Source organism: Girardinichthys multiradiatus, chromosome 1 (genome assembly GCF_021462225.1).
Source record: "Girardinichthys multiradiatus isolate DD_20200921_A chromosome 1, DD_fGirMul_XY1, whole genome shotgun sequence".
NCBI lineage: Eukaryota > Metazoa > Chordata > Actinopteri > Cyprinodontiformes > Goodeidae > Girardinichthys > Girardinichthys multiradiatus.
The window spans coordinates 20,240,862-20,266,153 of NC_061794.1; the positions used below are offsets into that span (position 1 = coordinate 20,240,862).

Here is a 25,292-nt window from a genome sequence, read left to right on the forward strand (position 1 = left end):
TTTTTCTCTATCTTTTGTTTTTGCATCACAACGATGGTCTAAATGTGTACATATTAGATTGTTCTTACAAAACTGATCATCCTGTATCTTTAAAAAAAAGAGAAGACGGAATAACGTGCATAACAAAACGCTTGTGAGTGAAAATGACTGACAAAAATGCTTTTAATTTTCATTTCAGTTAAGATTTACAAGCGTTAGAGTAACATATCCTTTATGAAATTGAGTTAAACAGCTTTCAGATTTTTACTTTGGGCTCTCAGGTGTTGAAGCATAATTTCAATCAGCAAACAAAGCCTTTTGTAGTGAAAATGGTGTTTAATAAAACTCATTTTAGTTGTAAACATGTAGGTCCTAGTTGTTATTGGAGCTCTTACTTCACATTATAATGCAAATTATTTCCTTCAACTGGATACAGCAGGATGGTTATTTCATTTTTACCCATAAACACACTTCTCAGTATTTGTTCACAGTTTGGAGGATTATTAAAAGTGAAAAACTAAACTCTGAATCATATTGACAAATGTATTGTTGTGAACTATATAATACTGAGACAAATCACGTGCTTTTTCTCCATCTCAGGTGACTCAGATATAGAAATATAATGCATGTCGCACCTTTACTTTTTACAGTTCATCAGTTTGTTATGTACATTCAAATCGAATGCTTGATTGCAGCTATGAAGCACTGCATGAAAATGACACCTTCAATAGAAAAAAAATGTAGAACCATAATTTTTAGTAAAACAACTGATCATTCATTCGTTTATGTTAAATATACAGTAAATGCTGTATTTAATCAGAAAATATTAAATACATATAGACAAAAAGCTGGAAAGGCCACATGGACCCAAAGTCAACATTATTTTAACATTATCATCATTAAATGGTTGATTTGTTTCATCATCTACAAACATAGTTATCCTTTAAACAGCAAACCACTTTTCTTTTACAAAGTTTTACTTCTAGATTTAATAACTACAAGACTGCCTGCAGATAACATCCATTTAGAATTGACTCAGGCTGAAAAGACAGACATTAAAGTTTCTTTGTTAACTGAATCAACAGCATATTTCTTCATCAGAAAACCTCTCATAAAATGGGGTGCTAGGTGTTCTACTCCTATGCCATTCTGTACTTTTGCAGTATTTTGTGTTATTAATACCTGACTTTTTCAGGACCATATGTCAACTGCAGCCCACTTTGAAAATGGATGACTAATTAATTTTCCATTGTCTACTCATAGTCTCCTAATAGGGATCAGATCCATGACAAGTGGAAATCTAATGTTATGCAAAATCTTCAGACTATAAATTTATAATTAAATTCAATTATAGATTGGATTAAAAAAGTTGTATGATTATTTTTCTACAAATCTATCATTTTTAAGTGTGCATCTTTCATAACTGATATCAAACAGAGGTTCAAAAATAATACAAAAAGAATGTAAATGGGGACAAAATGGGAATAGCTTTGTACAATAAATGGAGCATGAATATATTTTATTGTTTTTTGTTTTGTTTTTGTTTTTTATTGTTTCTTCTGAGTGTAAAGTAGGCAAAAACTACTAAAGACACATGCAAAACAGCAAGTTACCAAAACTGACTATTTTGTTACTGAGGAAAAATGCACTGAAAGTATTAGTCTTTTTAAATTACAAAAGTAAATCTACTCAGTAAATTTTACTATGGTCTTAGTAAGTAAGTGAAATTAAAATTTTGTTTATACAGCACCTTGCAAGACATAGGCAAAATGACAAAGTGCTTCACAATAACCTGATACAATAACCTAAGAATCGACCTAGTGTAAAATGTAGTAGTGTCTAAAAATGCTCAACAATTTTATATTTTAGTGGACTGAAATTAAAGAACTTTACATACAGGATATCCTTGAAAATTTGAGATTTACAGACAAGATTGTTATGCCTTTAAACAATTTGTGAAAGCCTAAATGATAATGTCATCACTTTCCTATGCTTCTGATAAGTTAAATAACAACGGGGGCTGCGTAGTTGGTAGCACTGTTGCCTTGCAGCAAGAAGGTCCTGGGTTCAACTCCCACTACCAACGCATGCATGTTCTCCACATGCATTCCTGGGTACTCCAGCTTCCTCCAACAGTCCAAAGACATGCCTCTTAGGTTAATTGGTCTCTCTAAATTGCCCTTAGGTGTGTGAATGAGCGTGTGCTTGGTTGTTTGTGTGTTGCCCTGCAATGGACTGGCGACCTGTCTAGGTTGTACCCAGCCTCCTGCCCATAGACTGCTGGAGATAGGCACCAGCTCACTGTGGAAGGAGCGGTATAGAAAATGACGGACTGAGTTAAACACTGCCTCCCTGTGTAACATGTTGGTGGGAGAATTGTGGAGTCCCTGAAGTCTGGATCCACCCTTTCCAGATGCCAGAAGGAGCAACATTTATCTGTTTGAAACAATTATATTCAAGTTTAAAAAGCATGAGAATGTCCAAAGACTGTTGAGAAAGCAGACAGACTCTGCATCCCTGAGATGAACCTGTTCTGGTCCTTTTGTCTCCCAAAATGAAAGAACCTTCTGTCTTAAAATGGTCAGAGAGCGTCACTCAGCAAAGAAAAAGTAATTACTCTTAGTAATTATTATTATGATATGGCTTTCACAAAAAGCCAGATTACAATTTACACAATCCACACAAGAACAAAGACCTTAATTTGAAAAACATGTCCTGGTCTCTGAAGGGAGAAGCTTGCAACCCTTAGAGACCATCCTAACTGTGAAGTAGGGTGGTGGCAGCAATATGTTAGTAGCACCTGTTCTGTGGGGAGAAATGGATCATAATTCCAGTAAACTATTGTGAGAAGTTTGTGAAGCATACACAAAAAGTTAAATGCTAGTGATTCAGTTTTAAAGGCAATTCTACTGAATGTGCACTAAGGAAATGTATGTAACCTTAAATACATTTCTCTCATTATTCTGGCTTAGATCATGCTTTCTCCAGGTGGTTTATTTTAGTAGGGCATTGAAACCAAAAGCGAGAACTTTATCCAAGACAACAACAACAATAACAACAACAACAAAACTGCTAAAATAACTTGCTTGGGAAGATTACATTTTCAGATTACATATTTTTACCTGTTTCAATAGAGTAACCTCAAAAATTTTGCCTTTGCATGATTTTTGCTGATTTGCACCCAGCATAAAAAATGTGGACTTAGTTAAACCATGCAGATGTACATCTGCATACATGTAGTTGTCAGCTAGCACTGAAAATAGGGTTTTATCTGACTGACAACATGTCCTCATTGTGTCATCCACCTTTCAGATCATCCTGAAGCATAATTAAGAAAAAAAACCACCTCAGGGTGCACGCATTGACTCTTGATTTGTTAAAAGGCTTGCGCATACCTTTTCCCCACACAGTGAAGGGCTGCTGGGAAAAGAGAATCGCAGTAAGAAGGAGAGCAGACTTATCAGTCTTCCCACGTTTCATTTAGCACTTCAAGGAAATTCAAGAGTCTTCACTAATTGTCCAAAGCATTTTAGCTTTGGTTTGTGGGAAGACTGTGTTGCTGTCTGCATGAGATTAATTCAGTGCTTTTTTCACATCATTAAAAGCGACAATATGTGTAGATGTTTATAATATGAAGTGAGGTTAGTGGACTTTAGTTGAATGAAGCTCAAGTTTGGAGCAAGATTTTCTTTTCATGTTTAGGCTTGTTCTATGTTATGCGTTTATATAAATAAATGTTTTCTGAACATGCAGCAAAACAGAGTTTATTCTTTTTTTTCATTTATTGAGGCATAAGGCATCATTTGCCAGTGAAAATTGTTTCTCATTCAAGCAGAGGGGACTGTGAATCACAACAAAATAAAGAAATTAAGCAACCAATCATGGTCCCTTTCTGATGAACAATTAGGATACTTCATGAGTAGCTTCAATTACTAATATTTTCTATTGAATAGGGGAAATATAAAAGATAAAGAAAAAGATGAACCTCATTTGAATGCAAGAGGCATTTTAATGAAAATAAAAAGCAAGAAAAAAAATTAAAAGAAAAAATAAGTGAGTTTATTATCAAGTGAATCCATGTCGTAGAATATGTCAGGTTACAAATAAACATTTGGTTTCCTGGGAGACTTTTTTAACCTCATGACGTTGTTATAAATATTTTTTTACTTTTTAGAGAAATCCATCGACTCATAATGAGCAACATTTCCAGATGTATATAATTAGCCATCTTGTCCTTTTTCTTCAAGTCAATACATGTTGAGTGTGCATCATCTCTATCTGGCATGGAGGTGAAATAATACTTTGGCTTCTCATGTTCCATCCACCGATTAAATGAAGCATACTTGATCTTTATGTGGGCTGAAGGATGATGTGTGTGCTGGCCTTCGTCCAGGTCCTGTAGGCTATGAAATAAGAACAAGACCATAACATTTTGGCAGACATCGAAATGATTTGGATGCCCTTTGAATTTGGAGAGGAAATCTAAAAATTTGATTTAATTGAATTGGAGGTTAAACAAATCATTAAGCAAAACTAATCATACATTAAAGTTAGATAGAAAAACAAAGAAATCGATACTACACTTGTTCTGAATAGTACTGGGTGGTAAAAGGACATTATTATTGTTTTTTTTTTTTGTTTACTGTATTTCTCTGGTTGTCTGTTAAATATTTTATTTATCTGGGTCACAACACCAGATTTCCTTAGTAATTGTTTATCTTTTATGGAGTAAAGTGGCAACCCACTGTTACCCTGCCACGCAAAATTATTAAAACCTATTGAACCTTTGAACATTTTTTCTTCAAACTCCGGTGTATTTCGGGAGATTTTCTGAGGTAGACTAACATAAAGTAGGATATAGTTGTAAGGCTCAAGATTACAGAAAAAAACATCTGAAAAGTGTGGCACTGATTTGTAATCAGCCTCCCTGAGTTCATAATTTGTAGAACTATCTTTCACTGCAATTACGACGGTGAGTCTTCTGGGGTATGTCTCCACCAGGTTTTCAGATCTAATGACATTATCAACTATTCGTCTTTGCAAAATATCTCAGGTTTAGTCAGATTTGTTAAAGGGCAACTGTGAACATCAGCTTTCAAGTCTTACCACAGATTCTCAGTTTGATTTAGGTCTGGACTTTGACTAGGCCATCTTAGCACATGTATGTATTTAGATCGAAACCATTTCCAAAACCACTATGTGAGTTTAGGTGAAATTCCAACAGCTTCCCTAACCTATATTGAGTTTTATCCATCTTCCCATTAAGTCTTCCTTTGTTCTGGTAAAGTAAAGCATCCCATACATTACACTGCCACCATCATGGGTAGTGTGTTCACAGTGCTGTGCAGGGTTAATTTTCCTCCACACATATCATTTGCATGTAGGACAAAAAGTTCAATTTCTGTCTAATCAAACCAGAGCATCTTCTTCTATGTGTTTTCTATGTCTTTCTGTGCCCCCTACATGGTTAGTGAAGTGCCCAACTAATTGTTATCCTGTTAAAAGGTTCTCCTAATGGAGCTGTGGATCTCTGCAGCTCCTCCAGAGTTTACATGGGCCTCACAGCTGCTTTTCTGATAATGCTCTCCTTGCCTAGGCTGACAGTTTAGGATAGCAGTTGTGGCATTCTCCTTCCATTTTGATATGTTGAATTGAGCAGTGCTATGTGAGATGTTCAAAGATTAGCACAATGTTTTAGAACTGAAATCTGCTTCAAACTTCTCCAAACCTTTATCTCTGACCTGTCTGCTGTGCTTCTTGTTTTTCATGATTTTTTCCCATTTATTTAACAAACATCCGAGGCCTTCACAGAACAGGGGTATTTATACTGAGACTGAATTACACACAGATGCAGTCTATTTAGTGATGGGTGTTTGCTGAAACTGAAGCTTTTGATTTAGGGATGTCAGAGTAAAAGTGGCTGAATTACATGCCACATTTTCCAGATTTTTGAAAATTACAGTTATATTTGAAAATACACCTTCTTTTTTAAAAGTAAAAATAAGTATCCGTAGCTTCTTTTTTTAGCATTTGAATGATGGCTAGTGAAAAAAGACTCTGAAAGCATTTAATACATAACTCACAATTCAAGGCTGTGTTCCAGAAGCCTTTTTTAACCTTGGCTTCATAAAAGGACAGTAATATTACAATCTCCCTCTAAAAGCTGATTTATGTGCTGAGAAGTGTCTGTGTCTGAGATATGTAGAAAACTGTAGTTCATGGTCAAATTCCTATCAAAACAACCTCACTGCTCATTCTCATGCCTGTAATATATATAAGAAATGTTCAGAATTTTGCTCTAAGTGAGCATTAGAGTGACTGTGTGATATTTGAGGAAAACATTTCAAGGTTTGTTGCAGTCCACACAACATCTGCAGAATACAATATTTATCCTTGTTGTGCATCTCTTGGTAACATCCATCTTCCATCTTTCCTGGGAGTAACTATCAGGATAGTTTAAAAGAGATTGTTACGCTATCTGGACCCACTGGTTGAGAAGGGAGGTCTGATGAGCACATTTTATTTTGACAGCTGGAGTGGTATTGTTGAAAAGTGGCTGCCTGGATGGAGAAAAGAGTTTGTGAGTAGATCCCCTGAGAGATTGGAGATTAGAGTTTTATTGATGCTACTTTGCAACAGGAAGAAGATTAAGCACATATGCATGTGCAGTGTGAGTCTAAATGTTGGACATTGCTGCTTGCATGAATAAAATATGGCCACGGAACATGCTGTTCAACAACAATATCCTTTTAAGAGGGATTACACTTTTGCAGCATGGGTATTCAGTGGCCGCGCCCCTTCTTTCTTCTTCTTTTTATAACTATACACAAACAAACACAGACTTATTTTCAAGGGTGAGAGAATGTTACAATGCCATTAAGACGAACACAGAGGCTGATGAGGGAGAAGAAAGAGCGAAGGGGGTGGGGGGGGGGATGGGATAAAGTCCATCAGGTTTGATGGCATGGTGATGTAGATAATGTTTTCTCTTTTTTAGCTCAGCTCTGAGAAAAGACGCCAGAACACAACCACTTTCCCTCTCTCTGTTTTGAAAGGGAGCACAATGTGCTGAATTTGTGCATCTAACACATCCTATTGTGCACAAACACTGTGCCCCTTTACCTATCAGAATGATTGCCTCACCATTATGTGATTTAATGGCAAAGCACACATGCTCTCATTCTGGCAAGATGGAGCTGGGTTTACAGTAAAAAAAATCTTTTTTTTTTCATCTGTTTGCACAAATAGAACAGAAAAACAGCTGAATACTACGATAATTTGCCACAGAGAAACATTGGAAAACAAATGTGCTCAGGAAACATAGATGGGTTTTAAGGTCTGAAAGCCACAGCTGCTTGGCAAGCAGACGCTGGCGCCTTTTGTCTTTTATCTTCTTCTGTAATGTGCACAGGTGCTGCTTAATTCAATTGGAGAACGTTGCCATGGTTTTACATTAATATATTTCCATGTTACCATTACAACTGTTGTCATGGAGATGATAGGACCTATTTGAACTGAAAGCAGTGATGGTTTTATGGGGGTACTGCTCTCTTTCCCTCTCTCTCCCTCATCTCTCTTTTTCTCTTTTTCTTCAACCCCCCTCCCTCCATTTCATTTGGTTGCTCCATGTCGAGTCACATGGTATGTAGTCAGATTTTAAGCTTGACTTCACTGTTCATTTCCCCCTTTTTTTACTGCTTCTAGCTAAGAATTGCATTTCAATCGTACATGGCAACCAACAGACCAAGAAACAAAACACTTTGACACTTCTTTGTGAAACAAAATCTAATTTAGTTTCAAGGAATTTCTTTTATTTCTAAAAATGTTTCTGGCTCCCATCACCACTGACCCCATATAACTGTTTTGAAATGGAAATGTTAACAGAAGAGGAAAGAATATCATGTCTGTGCATGTAAAAAAACTTTTACTTATAGAATATTAAAAAGTCCTACAAAGGCATTAGAACTAAAAGTCAAGAACCATTGCCTAATAAATCAACTATACATAGTTTGCATTTCCTCAGTAGTTGGTAGAATTGCATTTTAAAATCTATGCCTTTGGTAAAAGGCTTTGCATAGCCTTCCACAAGCTTCTGACAAAGTTTTCCTTGAGTTATGGCTTATTCCTCCTGACAGTGCAGTAGTAACTGAGTCAGGTTTGCGGAGCCACCTTGTTGCTCAAATATTTCCACGTAATTTTCTTTCCATGATGCTAAGTGTTTTATGAAGTTCACCAGTCCCTTCCGGTTATTCGGGATCGGGTCACAAGGGGAGCAGACTCAGCAGAGACACCCAGACATGGCCATAGGTGAGGGTAGGACGTAGACCGACCGGTAAATCGAGAGCTTCGCTTTTCAGCTCAGCTCTCTCTTCACCACAACGGACCAGCACAGCGCCCCCATTACTGCGGCAGCCACACTGATCTGTCTGTCAATCTCCCGCTCCATTCTTCCCTCACTCGTGAACAACACCCCGAAATACTTAAACTCCTTCACTTGAGGCAGGAACTCCCCTCCAACCTGAAGAGGACAAACTACCCTTTTCCGGTCGAGAACCATGGCCTCGGACTTGGAGGAGCTGATCTTCATCCCAGCCGCTTCACACTCGGCTGCAAACCGCCCCAGCGCATGCTGTAGGTCTTGGCTAGAGGGGGCCAGCAGGACTACGTCATCTGCTAAAAGAAGAGACGAAATTCACTGGTCCCCAAACCAGACCCCCTCCAGCCCTTGGCTGCGCCTAGAAATCCTGTCCATAAAAGTTATGAACAGGACCGGTTGACAAAGGGCAGCCCTGCTGGAGTCCAACAAGCACCGGGACAGGTCCGACTTAATGCCGGCAATGCGAACCAAACTCCTGCTCCGCTTGTACAGAGACCGGATGGCCCCTAATAATGGGCCCCCGACTCCATACTCCTGGAGCAACCCCGACAGGGCATCACGAGGGACATGGTCGAATGCTTTCTCCAGGTCCACAAAACACATGTAGACCAGTTGGGCAAACTCCAATGAACCCTCGAGTACCCTGTAGAGGGTATAGAGCTGGTCCAGTGTTCCACGACCGGGACGAAAACCACACTGCTACTCCTGAAGCCGAGGTTCGACTATCTGCCGGACTCTCCTCTCCAATACCTTGGCGTAGGCCTTACCATGGAGGCTGAGGAGTGTGATCCCCCTGTAGTTGGAACACACTCTCCGGTCACCCTTCTTATGTAGGGGGACCACCACCCCAGTCTGCCAGTCCAGAGGCACTGTCCCCGACCGCCACGCAATGTTGAAGAGGCTTGTCGACCATGACAGCCCCACAACATCCAGAGACTTGAGGTACTCAGGGTGGATCTCATCCACCCCTGAAGCCCTGCCACCGCGGAGCTTTTTAATCACCTCTGTGACTTCAGCCTGGGTGATGAAAGAGTCCAACCCCGAGTCCCCAGCCTCTGTTTCCACCAAAGAATGTGTGATGGCAGGATTGAGGAGATCCTCGAAGTACTCCTTCCACCTCCCGATAATGTCCCCAGTTGAGGCAGCCTCCCACCCCCACTGTAAACAGTGTTGGCGAAGCACTGCTTCCCCCTCCTGAGGCGGCAGACGGTTTGCCAGAATCGCTTCGAGGCCAACCGGTAGTCCTTCTCCGTGGCCTCACCGAACTCCTCCCAGGCCCCAGCTTTTGCCTCTGCCACCACCCGGGCCGCAGCACGCTTGGCCTCACGGTACCCGTCAGCCGCCTCAGGAGTCCTACAAGCCAACCACAGCCAATAGGACTCCTTCTTCAGCTTGACAGCGCCCCTTACTGCCGGTGTCCACTACAGGCACCGCAGAGCTTACGGCCGCAGCTACGGGCAGCAGCATCGACAATAGATGTGGAGAACATGGTCCACTCGGACTCTGTGTCTCAAACATCCCACAGAATCTGGTCAAACCTCTCCCAGAGGTGGGAGTTGAATACATCCCTGGCCAAGGGCTCCGCCAGACGTTCCCAGCAGACCCTCACTATGTGCTTGGGCCTGCCAAGTCTGTCAGGCTTTCTCCTCCTCCAGCGGATCCAACTCACCACCAGGTGGTGATCAGTGGACAGCTCAGCCCCTATCTTCACCTGAGTGTCCAAAACATGCGACCGAAGGTCTGATGATACGACAACAAAGTCGATCATTGACCTCCTGCCTAGGGTGTCCTGGTGCCAAGTGCACTGATGGACACCCTTATGTTTGAACATGGTGTTCATTATGGACAACAATGCACAGAAGTCCAGTAACAAAACACCATTCGGATTCAGATCGGGAGGCCATTCCTCCCGATCACACCTCTCCAGGCGTTACTGTTGTTTCCCACGTGGGCGTTGAAGTCCCCCAGCAGAATAACGGAGTCCCCAGGAGGGGCACTATCCAGTACCCCTGACAGGGACGCCAAGAAGGCCGGGTACTCCGCACTACCGCTCGGCCTGTAAGCCGAAACAACAGTCAGAGACCTGTCCCCAACCCGAAGGCGCAGGGATGCGACCCTCTCCTCCACCGGGGTAAATACCAACACGACAAGACGGCTGAGCTGGGGGGCAACAAGCAAACCCACCCCATCCCGCTGCCTCTCCTTGTGGGCCACTCCAGAGTAGAAGAGAGTCCAGCCCCACTCGAGGAGATGGGTTCCAGAGCCCACGCTGTGCGTGGAGGCTAGCCCGACTTTTCTAGTTGATATCTCTCGACCTCCTGCACAAGCTCAGGCTCCTTCCCCCCCAGCGAAGTGACATTCCACATCCCTAGAGCCAGCCTAAGCATCCGGGGATGGGGCCGCTGAGGTCTCCACCTTCGTGCGCCGCCCAATCCTCTTTGCACCGGTCCCTCACGATGGTGGGCCCACTGGGGGCCTGTTGCTGAGTGGCCTTTCAGGCTCTCTCAGTACAGGACCTATATAAGTGTGGATAATGACACTCATCAACTTGTCCACCAAAACACCTCATCTCTGGGACACAGAACCCAACTCCTTCCAGAACAGTATAATGACAGGACATTCTCATGCTGTTTAAACTTGCACATAGTTGTTAGAGCAGATTTCAATTTCAGGCATCTGGACGTGGTACCTGAGGATGAACCAGACACAATTCCACAGGTCCACAGTTCCTGAAATCTTACCTGATTTCTTTAGATTTTTTTTTTCTACGTCACACAAAGTAACAGAGTGTTTGCATTAATATACATTCACATGTATACCATCATCTACATGAAGGTCGTTAAATGGAAGCTTATAAAGCCAAGACACGATCACCTGGTCTTCCCCCAATTATTTAAAAGCATAATAATCTTTGTGGAAATAAACTGGGAATTTTCTTTAATAAAATGATTTGAAAAAATCTCAAAACAAAAAATATTTTTCATTATTATGGCATGTAGCAAAAAGTGATAAATGAAAGTAGTCCTAACTGACTTAAAACAAGAAATGTTTGATCAAACAAATGTCAAAAAATTACATAAAGCATGTTGTGTATCTTTTACAATGTATGTATATATCATAACTGGTAAACACCCAGACTACCAGCTTCCTGACTGACTAACAGCAGCAGCGGGTGAGCATGGAGAGCATCTTCTCCCACACAAGAACCATCAGTACCAGCGTCCACCAGGGGTGTGTTCTCTCCCCACTCCTCTTCTCCCTGTAAACAAATGACAGCACCTCAGCGGACCCGTCTGTGAAACTCCTCAGGTTTACAGATGACACCATTGTCATTCGTCTGATCCAGGACGAGTCTTCATACAGACAGGAGGTGGATCAGCTAGGCCACTGGTGTGATCAGGACCACCTGGAGCTCAAGACTGTAGAGATGATGGTGGACTTCTGGTGACCACACCCCCACACTCCCTTCCCTCAGCTTCCTCAAGAAGACTGTCGACTGTGGATCACTCACGATTTCAAGGAACAACCCTTTCTCAGGACATAAGATAATCCTCACATATAGATACTGTTCGTAAAAAGGCCCAGCAGAGGCTGTATTTCATGTGGCAAATCAAGAAGCACAACCTTCCACAAGAGCTGCTGGTCATCTTCTACACTGTCATAATCCAGTCTGTTCTGTATTTATCCATCATTGTGTGATTTGGCTCATCCACAAAACAGGGTCAGGAAAAGGCCAGCTAATAGATCTCCAGACCCCACATATACTGGACACAAACTGTTTAGACTTTTACCTTCAGGTTGGTTCTAGAGAGAGCTATTTGCAAATAACAGCCGACACAGAGACAATTTGTTTCTTCATTCCCTCTCCTTGATGAACACAAGGAACACACTTATAGTCTGAGTTGTCAGCTATTCTGTTGTGAAACAAAATAAGCGTATTTCCACTACAACAACCTTGATTTCTGTTTTCTTTTTTTTTAACATAAAAAGATTAGCTGTACATACACATACATGTACAATACATACTGTTCCTTTTATCCTTTAATTATTTCCTGCAAGTTTTATATATTTATACTTAATGTCTGTACACAGTAAGCACTGGACACCAAAGTCAGATTCCTTTGTTTGTGCAGAAACTCTTAGCCCCAAAAGCTAATTTTAATTCAGATACTGAATGTAAAAATCTTTGTTTGTAAAATATTTCTTTGATGAAAACTGGAAGTGGAATTGCTCCTAATTCACATTTAATGTACACTCAATATGAAAGCTTCAGCACTTGCAAAGAGTTGACCTATGTTCACTGACATTTTTTAAAATGACTGGAGTGTCCATCCACACAAAAATCAGTTTGGAGCTACTAGTTATTTCAGAAGAATTTTCTAAATATAAAGAAATGATGCAGGATTTAGATGATGAACTTGTAGTGGACATTTCTCATCCTGATTTCATTTACCTGTCCTTTGCTCTATTCAGGAGAGCACAAAAGATTTACACTGCATTTTCCAAGGGCAAACTTTGCGTATTTCATGCAGAAAAGAGGCACAACATTTCCCTCAAGGCGAGTTTGATGACTGTTAATTGTGTGCATGTGTGAACGCGGGCATCAGAGAAGCAGATCAAGTTTTATGGGCAGTTTTTTGACATCTTTTGGGGTAAACAAAGGTAAAGAAAGTTTTTGTTTACCTTGATTGCATTTATGGGTGGGAGATGAGCAGAGATGAGCTGAGGAAGCTTTGGTCACTTCTAACTTTTCTCTCAGATCATCATACAGGTAAATGTAAATAAAACAACAGCATGGATGTGATATGACTACTCATTTTGCTAGCTAACGGTTTATGTGCAAACTTTTATGAAATAAGAAGACCAATTTCCTAGTGTTTTCTTCCAAGGATGACTGTCAGTATGTCTAAAAGCATGCTTTAAAGTTACAAATTCAGCAGCAAATAATAAAACAAATGTATAGTAGGTCAAAAACACTAGGCATTAACATAATCAAGTCAATTGATAAATTACATTATGACTTACATTTTACATAGTTTTAAACTTTATTTCTGACTAAATGTGATAAATAAATAAGAACTAGCTTATTTTGGAGCTGTAAACTCAGTTCAGAATGTTTAGGTTGTGAATTATAAACATGATTTAATTAGTTTGAACCTGGCTGAACAGAATTCAGAACTAGCTCTTGTTAAGGTTGAACTGGTACAACACTGAACATAAATAACCCATACTAAAATGGAGCTTATCTTAAACCTGGCCCAACACCCAAACAATTATTCAAGAAACCACAGAACAACCACTAAATAAAAAACATAAAGACCACAATATAAGCATAGGTAGACATTGTCAAGGTTTGATTTTTGTGTCCGACCAAAATGCAGACCAGATCTTGGGAAGCGCATGTTGTAAGAAGTCTTCAGAATTTATTTTCAGAGGTAGCAAATCACTGCAGGTGCTACAAGAGTCCAGACCAAAACTTACATAAGAGTTCTCTGCAGGAAAACGTAGCGAAACAGAATCAGAGGTAGTAACGGCGAGGAACCAGCAACACACAATGACACAAAACCAACAAATATACTGAGGGATAACAAAGGGCAGGTAATCAAAGAAACGGAACAGGTGTGACAAAGAGGCAGGGAGGCAAAAGGGACAGGTGGAACTAATAAACAATAAAGAGAAACATAGACCTAAGCAAAACTATAGACTAAGATAACCAAAAGCATAAGAAATCCAGAATAACCAAGAACTAAAGGAAACAGAAACTGGAGGGAACAGAAGAACAACAACCTAAGGCCTAAACAAAATAGAAACCATAAGGGAACCCAGACTATAAAAGTAAACAAACCTAAGTAACACTAAGGGAACAAACTGAGAATGGAAAGGAGGAAACGAGGATTGGAATAAACGTAAACAATAACTAGAGCTTACCTAAAAAGTAAGGCTGAAATTATAGAAAAAAAGCTGAGGACTAAACAGAGAGAGAGAGAGAGAGAGAACAAATACCTAACAGAAATACTAAATGAGAACTAAACTAAAAGAATCCAGGGAGAATAAAGAACCATAATAATAATAATAATAATAATAATAATAATAATAATAATAATAATAAAACTATACAAAATAACAAGAAAACAACCATAAAGGAAACTTGAGGGAGGAAAACAACAAAACACCAGGAGGCGGTAGAGGGAGCAAAACAAACTAATAAACATTATACAAAAACCAAAATAAAAACCTCAAGACAAAATAATCCATCACAAGAGACAATAAAACAAAGTCTGAAATGTCACACCGTGACAGACATTTTTTCAACTCAGACTACTAAGAACATCTAAGCGAGACATGGTTATTTCAATTAAAGTAATTGTCCAATTTCAGAAAATCAATACGGCTCTCTGGTTGCGTAATTGCTTCTTTCAATCAATTTGATGCATTTTCTAGAACAAAAGGCAAAGCAGCAGTATTCAATTTACTCAATCATACCAAACTTGATGGAATTGTTATATTGGCTATTAAAGAATTGTTGTTTTCTTCTTTTCAAAGATGGCAGTGGAACATCTTCAGAGGTAAATTTAAAGTCACCTTGTTATCCTGAAATTTTGTTTTGATACCACTCTAGCTCATTATATCTGTTTTTACATAAACAGTAACATGTAGTAAACGCAATATTATATGTAGAGTTTTCAAATGAGTTGCAAATGCATCACAATACGCATTTACTTTATTGAAATAAATCTTGGTTTCTGCTTATAAATATTCTTGAGCATAAATGCAGCATATTGGGTGAAGGGTCAAGCAAATGTAGAGATAATATTTAACATGAAGTTATGAACAACTGGGCTGTACTGACAGCTTTAATCCATCAGCAACCCATGGCCTACTTCTCTTTGCATTAATTGAGCTCAGAATATTTTCGGAATTTGTACACATGCTGTATTTTAGGCCACTCTTCTTTACTACTGTTTTGACATGAAATGACTTTGAAATGGGCAGCAGTTTGTGTGTTACTCAGTCATATACATTCCTGCACACCCTTGCAGATAAAGTGACAGAACCATGCTTAAAACACCATCATTTTATAATTTTTTTCCCAGCACTTTATTCCTTTTTTCCCTCTGAATGCTGAAAAATGTTTAATATGAAACTCCAGACATGCAGAGCAGCACCAAGCTTTCTGCTATTCTTATACAAACACAAAGTGACAAGATGGTTACTCTGCGAGCACACTGACAGTTCATTCCGGACTAGGAAAAATGTCAAAAATGTTTAGTTACGGCTGAGTGGACTTAATTACCATCCTCTAGGCTGCCTCAGAACTCAGCACCACTAATGGTCCTGAGCTACAGATAAAATTTCGTTTACAAGAATGTTTCAGGCACGACAACTGATTCAGCCAATATGAAATATTTACTTTGATATAATTAAACCGACAATGCTTTTATGCTTAGAAAATGAGAGAGTGTCTGTGTTCAAATTAATGCAAAAAATGCTGATTGCTGATCTTTTAAATTAAGCTGACATGCAAGTTTAGCTTTTATTACACCTGGGATAATTGGAATTGCCTTAATAGTGGCAAGTGAAAACTTTTATTGACTTCTCTTGGATATCTGAGGCATGTATGGATGTTTCATCTTAAAGGAATTGAACAGAGACTGTGCCCCAAAATGAACAAGCAAGAATTAAATTGGAGTCACTTCCAAACATTTTTAAAAAGTTGTAATGGTGGTTTTAAGCAACCTACAATTTTTAACTATAAGGAAACAAGTACAAAAGTCCCTTATGGGTGCCCTAAGTAAAGCAAATGTTCAAAGAAAGAAAATGAATGTAAATGTTAGTGAATGTTGTAATTTGCAGTTAAGTTAATAGTAAAATAATTGTCAGGTTTGTTTCCACAAGTTGAAATATTTAGTGTCCAGTTTTAACAAAAGAAACTGAAGAAGCAAAGTTGGACATTCTTTAATTACCCCACCAGTTTTCTTTTTTTTTTTTTTACGTGTCCTGTCCAGCAGAGTAGCACTCAGAATTGTTGTCTTAGTGCCAATAAAAAGCCAAACAGATTAACTTTGTGAAGCATTACGACTAATTCTGTAATGCTGCACCCAGCAGAGACAGTGCAGAAGCCCCAGGGAGGTGCATCGACGAGCCCATAGGCTCTGCAGCGACGAGTTCATAGGCCTTACCCAAACAACCCCAGCCCAGACCCCGACCCTCCGCTCTGACCCCAGTCCCCAAGGATCCTCGTCCCCGTCTGGAGTGGGGGTCATGAACAAAAGAGGGGTCTACCTGGTCCAAAAGAGCCCACTAACCAGAGCCATCCCAGGACAAAACAGTCCCAACCCCCCAATAAATTCCAATCTCAACACAATGAGCCCCTGACCCCCCATGAACCCTAATATGAATCTCCCCACAGGGCCACTCCCAACCAGGATAGAGGTATTGAACACATGCCCCCAAACCCAAGCGCCATGACACTCCCATGAAATTCCCCTCCCCACAGGGGCACAATCGCACAGATGAGCTCCACATCCGAAAAGCCGATTAAGACACATCCACACAGTGCCAGGTCCACACATGGCCCTGCTCCATTGCCCCCTGCTGCATCCTGCCCTCCACCACACAGCACGCCACAAAGGTAATGGCCCGTGCAAGTCTACCCCAGCCTCAGCCCACAAGCACAACAGAGCAGACATCACCGAGTACCGTACTCACAATGGACCCCCAAACCCACACCGAGAAGGGACAAACTCACCCAACAAGAGGTCTCTGGCCAGTGGCACACACCTGGGGCCAGCAGTCCCCCCCATGCCCACGCAACCACACAAACCCACCACATCACTGCCACTGCAACGACAGCCCAAGGAGACACACCAACCAGATCTTCAACAAGTCACTGGAGACGTGTAAGGTTCCCTCCTGCTTCAAATGATCCACTATCATCCCAGTGCCCAAGACACCCACCATCCTAGGATTAAATGACTACAGGCCTGTTGCCCTGACGTCTGTGGTCATGAAATCCTTTGAGCGGCTGGTGTTGAAGCACCTGAAAAACATCACAGACCCCCTGCTGGACCCCCTGCAGTTTGCTTACCGAGCAAACAGGTCGGCAGATGATGCTGTTAACTTAGGTCTACACTTCATCCTGCAACACCTCGACCACCCAGGGATATACACCAGGATCCTGTTTGTAGACTTCAGCTTGGCCTTCAACACAATCATACCAGACATCCTCCACCAGAAGCTCACCCAGCTCAACGTCCCAGCCTCCACTTGTCAATGGATCAACAGCGTCCTGACAGACCGACAGCAGCAGGTGAGACCAGGGAGCATCTTCTCCTGCAGCAGATCAATAAGTACTGGTGCCCCCCAGGGGTGTGTTCTATCCCCACTCCTCTTCTCTCTGTACACGAATGACTGCACCTCATCGGACTCGTCCGTGAAACTCCTGAAGTTTGCAGACGACACCACTGTCATTGGTCTGATCCAGGACGGTGATGAGTCTGCATACAGACAGCAGGTGGATCGGGTAGTACATTGGTGTTGTCAGAACTACCTTGAACTGAACCCACTCAAGACTGTGGAAATGGTGGTGGACTTTCAGAGAACACCATCCCCATACACCCCCCTCACCATCCTCAACAACACCGTGTCAGCTGTGGACCACTTCAGGTTCCTAGGAACCACCATCTCTGAGGACCTGAGATGGTCTTCACACATAGACACTGTTCGAAAGAAGGCCCAGCAAAGACTGTACTTCCTGAGGCAACTCAAGAAGTTCAACCTTCCACAGGAGCTGCTGGTCATCTTCTACACTGCCATCATTCAATCTGTCCTGTCTTCATCCATCTCAGTGTGGTTTGGCTCATCCACAAAACAGGACAGGTCCAGACTGCAACAAATAATCAGGTCTGTAGAGAGAATAATCAGGGCTGACCTTCCCTCCATCCAGGACTTATACAGGTCTAGGGTCAGGAAAAGAGCTGCTAAAATCTCTGCCGACCCCACACACCCTAAACTATTCAGAGTTTTACACTCAGGCCATCGCTACAGAGCACTGTTTACTAAAACCAGCCGCCACAGAGACAGTTTCTCCCCCCAGGCTGTTTCTCTGATGAACATTTAATAGAATACCAAACAACCTCATACTGAAGTCGCAATTCCACCTTGTATATGTGTATTTCAATCTGAAAAGACTCACAAAGAAAGGGATGGCAATTAGAAAAGTTTTAATGATGAGAAATTACATGGTTATTTCTTTGGTGCTCGGACCTGGGAGGAAGACATGAATGCTGAGAATGACATGAGCTAAGATGATCATTTGTAAGGCTTAGATTTAGAGATGTCTTCCCCCTGATCCAACACTGGTGGTGGATTGGCGGCCAGGGAGCGAGAAGCCAGGAGTAGATGGGAAGGAAGATGGTGGAGGTGGGGTGGAGGAGGGATGAGCTCAGCTGACAAGCGAGGATGATCACAGCTGAAGGTCCTCTAAAAGCAAGGCGTCGGAAGGTGATTGGATGGAGAATCAGACGGACAGGATGCTGATTGGAAGGCCGGGAGACGCACAAAAGAGTCATTGGAAGGTGGAGACTGTGAAGGTTAGTCTTTCATTCTGAATTTTTGTCTAAGCTCCATATTGTATATATGTATTTAAGGACAGAAAGATATATGCAGAATATATCTTATAACGCAAACAAAACAAAAACAAAAACAACCCAGAGAGCAAAGTGTACCGGAGTCAAATTCCTTGTTTGTTGTATGTACGAACTTGGCAATAAAGCTGATTCTAATTCTGATTACACTGTCACCATTCAGCTGATTCAAACGCCGGTGACCACACATCCAAAATGAGGGCGCAACCCCCACACTGTGCAACCCCTCCACAACACCCTGATTGCCCATCCCCCCAAACCAGACACGATAGTCAGTGGAGCAGCACACCGCCAATGCCACCAAAGAGAGAAACATGTGCCAGCCAGGTAACTGGGCCAGGTCGACCAACCGCCCCAAGCCCCGAGCACAACCTGCCAGCCACCCCAGTGCAGGTACAAGACGTGCTCCACCACTCCACCCAGCCAAATGCGACCGCAGCCCGGGGCCAGGCTGAGAGCCAGAGCCACAGAAGGAAGCATAGGAGGAAGGTCACCACTGCACACCAAAGACCCCGGAAAACCCCACGCCCCAACTCCGGAGGCACCCCAGCACACCGGCTGCACACACTCCCACATTGTTTGGTGTGGCATACCCCGCCACACCAAGCAGGCCAGCCAGCCCCTCCACCAAAGCGAAGCCACATCCTGATCACTGCCGCACAGTGCCCGGCCAAGACCCCCCGCTGGAACACAGATACAAAACACTCTGACCTCTTGTAGGTAGATATAAATTTATTGGAGTCAGATAACCACATTTCCTTACATAAGATGAGTAGTATACAGATTGTTATCATATTGTTATTGTTATTATATTATTATTATTATTATTATATTCTTATTGTAAGTTGTTGGTTTCTCAAACAGGTACACAACATCACTCTGGCGAGTACAACTTGACACATGGTCAGAACAATACAACCCATGGTAGACGGCTACTTTTTGTACCTGAACAAGTCAGGTATGAAACAATTAAACCTGCAAAGGTTTGAAACAGTGAAGGAGCGAAATGAGCAGCTCCTGAATAAACCCACCAACATTTTATAGCCTTTCTGCACAAAAATATTAGCAACATTTTTGACAATGAGTATTAAATTACATATTTTACCTAATTTGAACCAATATAAACTAGCAGTATTTATAGTAAAATATACACAGGGAAAATGTCAAAGGTTATATTTGTGCAAGAAAAAACAGCTCAGAACATTCCAAGAATCTCATGCACATTAACCAACCATCATGTCTATTGAATAAATATGTCAACAATTACTGTCAAAACCAGTGAATCACAGCTCTATCAAAGGAGACAAATGTCCACTTTCTTACTGAAAGACCTGATGTGATTTTATTTATTTATGGCAACAGGGAAACTCAATCAAACAGCATTAAATGTTTAAACCAGTCTTAAATCTTACAAGAAATGTCCAAAGAATCAAATGGCCAGACCTCTTTTTCAAAAGCTAATGTTGACTGTGTCAAAATCTGCCAGTGGGAAAAAGAACACAATACCATGGCACATTTTCAGGAAACTAAAGCTAAAGAACATATAAAGTCAGCATGCCCTCCTTTGTTACTAACAGGCGTTTTGGCTTGCATGTTAGTGTCAGGTTTAACAAGCAACAAACAAGTGCTTCTTTAGGTGGAGCGAGTGTTGGCAGGGCCTCTAAAACATCCTGTTTTCAGCCAAGTTTGAGACCTGCGGGAAACTATTCTTGTCCTTTTCTTTTACCTCGGAAATCACTGTTTCATTCTGAGCTAAGTGGATATAAATCTTCCTGCTTTCACTTTGGAGATCTGAGTTTGACTGCTATAAACAAGAAAGAGTTTAGAATACCTGGACAAGGTCAAGGTTATGTTCTTACACATTGCACTTACATAACCTGCATATTCTTCACAAACAGTCATTATATGAGATACAAGGCTCTTTTGGGTGAAGAATGTGATGTAGAAATGAGCCTCAATCTGGTTTCCAGGAATGTAAAATGAAAATATTTTAAATATTTTTTTGCGTAAACGATAGAAGTGTTCATTATCTCTTATCCATTCAAACAGAACTGTTGTGTTAGTCTATTCAATGCTAGATTATATTTCTACCTTTCTGAGGACTTCTGCCGGCACATTACAAATCGACAGCTATAATTTTAAAAATGCAATTTGAAGATGAAAATGACTCATGTGTTCTTTGAAAATTATTTCTGTGTACTTGCTGTATATTGCTTGTATGAAGTGGCAGTCAGATATTATTCACAGTGCTCATTCTGTTTAAAAGAATCAATGTTTCTTATTGAAATCACTGTCCTTGTTTTTCTTTAAGTGAATATATTTTGGAATAAAATTGAACAATGCCTTAGAGTGGCTTGCATAATTTTTCATACTACATGAACCTTCCCATGTATAATCATAATACAACCACAAAGTTCAAGGTTGGTTTGAAATGAAAAAATTGTTTTCTAAACCTTTACAAATTAAAATCTGCAAAATGTGCATTTGTATTCAGACCTTCAATCCATTGCAGGTCCACCTTTTGGTGCAATTACATCTGTAAGTCTGTTGGGGTAAGTCTCTATCAGGCATCTAGAGACAAAAAATGTGTCCATTCTTTGCAAAATAGCTCAAGCTTAGTAATAAGCATGAAAACCATATGTGAATGTCAATTTTCAAATCTGACCACAAATTCATTTTTTGGACTTCAGTCTTGACTTTGAGTGGGCCATTCTAACACATGACTATGCTTTAATCTAAACCATTGTCTTGCTGCTCTGGCTGTATGTTTAGGGTTGCTTTGCAGCTGGAAGGTGAACCTTAGTAGTCTTTTTCAGGACATTCTTGTATTTAGCTCCATCCATCTTCTCATTACCCCTGGCCAGCTTACAGGTTCCTGTTGAAAAACAAAAGCGACCCCTACAGCATGATGCTGCCTCCAATGCACTTCACTGTGAGGATGATGTGTGCAATGTCAGCTTTGAGCCATACATTGTGTTTTGCATATAATTAGCACAACTGTTTTTTTAGATTCTCGGAATCTCTGTACCTCCTCCAGAGTTACTATGGGTCTCTTAACTGCTTCTCTGACATGATCTGACATGATTTGCTCTGACATGGTCTTCTTTCCTATTCTGTCAGTTTAGATCCATATTCTCTTGGTAGGCTTGCAGTTGTGCCATAGGTTTTCCATTTTGTGATGGTGGAATGTAAAGTTAACTATGAGATTCTTCAAATATTTATTTAAAACCTACCTCATTTTAAACATCTCTGCAATGTCACGATGTGTTTTTATCTTAAAACATAAACATTAATACTAGGAACACGTTTTCTTTCGTCATTTTCTTTAGTATGCTCTTTGTAAAACAGGTGCTTTGAATGTATTTGCTTAATTAAATTTCATCATCCCAATAAGTAGCAATAAAGTTGATATCAACAGATAAGTTACATCCCAAGTAGAATGAAGTTAGTTTTTTAAGATTTGTTTTGGAGCACTAGTCACCTTCCTTTTGTAATTTTTCTGTGAACGTAGGCAGACAGGAAATGGGTTGAAGAGAGGGGGGAGACATGCAGCACAGGTCGCTGAGGCCGGGTACTCGAACCAAGGGACAGCTGCTTCAGCCTAAAACCAAATGATTAACAGGCACACGCTGACATTTTGTTTTGTGGTGAAACGCTCAGGAAGTTGCAGCTCACTCTCTCAGCTGAGCCGCTGCAAGAGCTGCTGTGTCTCTCCCCATCCCTTCCATCCATCATGTGAAAATGAGTTCACATGCATCACCGCTAACATAATGTTCTTTAGAGGCTGAGAGAAAAGGCTCACGTAACATGCACGACTGGCACAATAAAGAAGAACCGACTGACATTAATGAAAATGTATACCATTTAAAACTAGCAGAAAAAATAGCTGAGAGGAAGATGTAGCATTATTTATTGATAGTCACTGACTAAGTGACTGGCTGTTGATGGTACGGGCTATTTTCATTTTGTCTCTGTGAACTCACTGTTCTTCATTTCCAGAACTTAGCTTAAGGGAAGATGCCGTGTTACATTCACATTATTTTTACCATGTTTTATTGAGGACGGTTTAGAAAACAAAAGAAATTCACCAAAACATTTAGAGGTCATCAAATAAATAGAGCCTTAGATACAGAAGCCATAATTGCAGAAGCACTGACAAACTAAGAAAAATTCATCAGCTATTAGAACAATCAGTAGCAGCATCAAATCAAAGTGATCTTCCTCTATTGTCACCCTTAACAGCATTTCATTTAGTTTAAAGCAGAGTTTATTTCCTTTTCAACCAGTCAGTGTCGGCTGTGTTTGGGGATCATTGTTTACATGACTCAGTTTTGGCCAGTGCACAATACAGCTCTTGGATGTACCTTTTACTTTGGACAACCTTTACATGAAGGCAACTTAAGGTGTGACCAAATAACTGCAACTTGCCTAATTCCTCAAATATGCCCACGTTATGAGCCCTACTGCACCGTGCATAACATTTGGTTTTAGTTATTTCTTGCTGATGCGCATTTTGTTTGTTTGGGTGTTTATAAATATTTGCCTTAATTCTGTGTTTGATTTTGACTGTTTCACCTTGCACATCTGATGGATGCATGTACCTTCTTTTAAAGTGGAATGCGTTTATAATGCAGCTCTTACAAATAACCATTTAACCCTTGGCAAACTAAGATTTGACATGCTAATAACGGTATAATCAATCTTCCTGCAGACTAGACTCCAGTGCTCTCTTTTTTAAATTAACTTTATAACCCTTAGCAGATTGATGTACAATAGAAATTTCTTCTATTAATTTTTGATATTCTTCTTCTTTGGCACAGCAAACTTAAAATATTTTTACAGATGGCCACGCTTACTGATGATCGGCCAATAAACTGCCTTTGACCCACACTGTCAGTTGCATCATGTAGAAACAGTGAGGGTTTACTTCAATTTTTTTCAATCCATTTTGTTTAATGAGATGACATTAGATCTCATAGATTGTTGTTTTAGATAGCCCTGATTGTTAGGGTCAGGGTTTTGTTTTCTGTATTATACCTATATTTTGAGATATAACATGTTGTGTAGAGTAAATCTTTACATATAAAAGTTATACATAATTATTTTTATTACATTGGTAAAGCATAAAACACAAATGTGTGCACTACAACATTGCTATGCCTCAGTCTTTGTTTTATGCCTCATATTTACTCCAGTGAGAGAATTATACTGCCCTACATGCCCTGTCTTTATCCTACCTCCTATTCTCCCTCCTCTCTCTTTCTTTCTCCTCATCCCCCTTAGTTTGTAACCTGAATACAGTAGCACAGTGGACAATCGATCACAGGGAGTCCTCTTTTTTTCCATCCTGGCAATTTTCCTCAGAGGAAAGGAGGAATAATGTGAGCTAACAGTGTGGAAAATCAATGCTCCACTGGCATAGAATAACTTGGAGTCTGGGTAGCAGAGAACTGGGCTCCATGAAGCCAGTTTGGGTGATAAAGCAACCCCACATCCAGTCTCTCATCCTGCATAATTTGCAGCTGCCCCTGCAGAGCTACACTCTCTGTCAAGAAAAGGTTAACCGATTTATTCCTTAAATCATGTGGGTTTAAAAGGTGTATACTAATGCTTTGATTCCTCGATTACATAATAGCTGCAGGAGTGTGAGTCTGTATTATTGTTCGCTTTAATATTAGTGTTAACTAGACTTGAAGTAATAGTATGTAAATATACATGGAAAAACCTTGAATAATGTATATGTATATGTATATGTATATGTATATGTATATGACAAACCTTTGTGGTTTGTCATATACATTTAAAGCACTGTTCCGATTAACACAGAGATTTTTGAACTGTGAACATAAACATTTCCAGATAAAATGCTAGGAGGAAAATTTAAATAAACACATGGAGTTGTGGTAAAAGATGATTTAGAAAGCCTATTTATTTTGCCACATTTGTAAGAAAATTGTATTTATGGGTCAGGCAGTAGAGGGCAGAATGTGGGTTTTGCCCATGAAAACTAGCTAATTCTTCTCTACCAATGCCAACCATCTTATTCTGTAACTGACTGGTTTTCAGGGTTATTTGATTGGATGATTGAAGTTTGAAGAAAAAAAAGACATATTGGCAATTTAATTCATTTGACAAACAGAAGCCTTAATTGTGCATGCATGAATTGTACTAAGTCATAACAGCCTGGCACCTCCTGGCACCTCCTCCTCATGCTGGTCACCAGCTTGATCACACACTACTGTGGGATGGCATCCCCTTCTTCAACCAGCACTTGTCACTTGTCAGAAGTC

General features: G+C 40.5%; 1 long non-coding RNA gene across 2 annotated transcripts in view; it reads left to right on the top strand.

Moving 5' to 3' along the window:
* LOC124873625 overlaps window positions 1-25,292 on the top strand; it is a 49,119-nt gene that overhangs the window by 5,495 nt on the left and 18,332 nt on the right. The window contains exons 1-3 of one of the 2 annotated variants that reach the window (XR_007039591.1): window positions 18,888-18,948; window positions 19,166-19,722; window positions 19,867-19,960. The exons of the other annotated variant lie outside the window; for it this stretch is intronic. This is a non-coding gene — a long non-coding RNA (uncharacterized LOC124873625). Of the gene's footprint in view, window positions 1-18,887; window positions 18,949-19,165; window positions 19,723-19,866; window positions 19,961-25,292 lie in introns of those variants that run through there. 2 annotated transcript variants of the gene reach the window in all.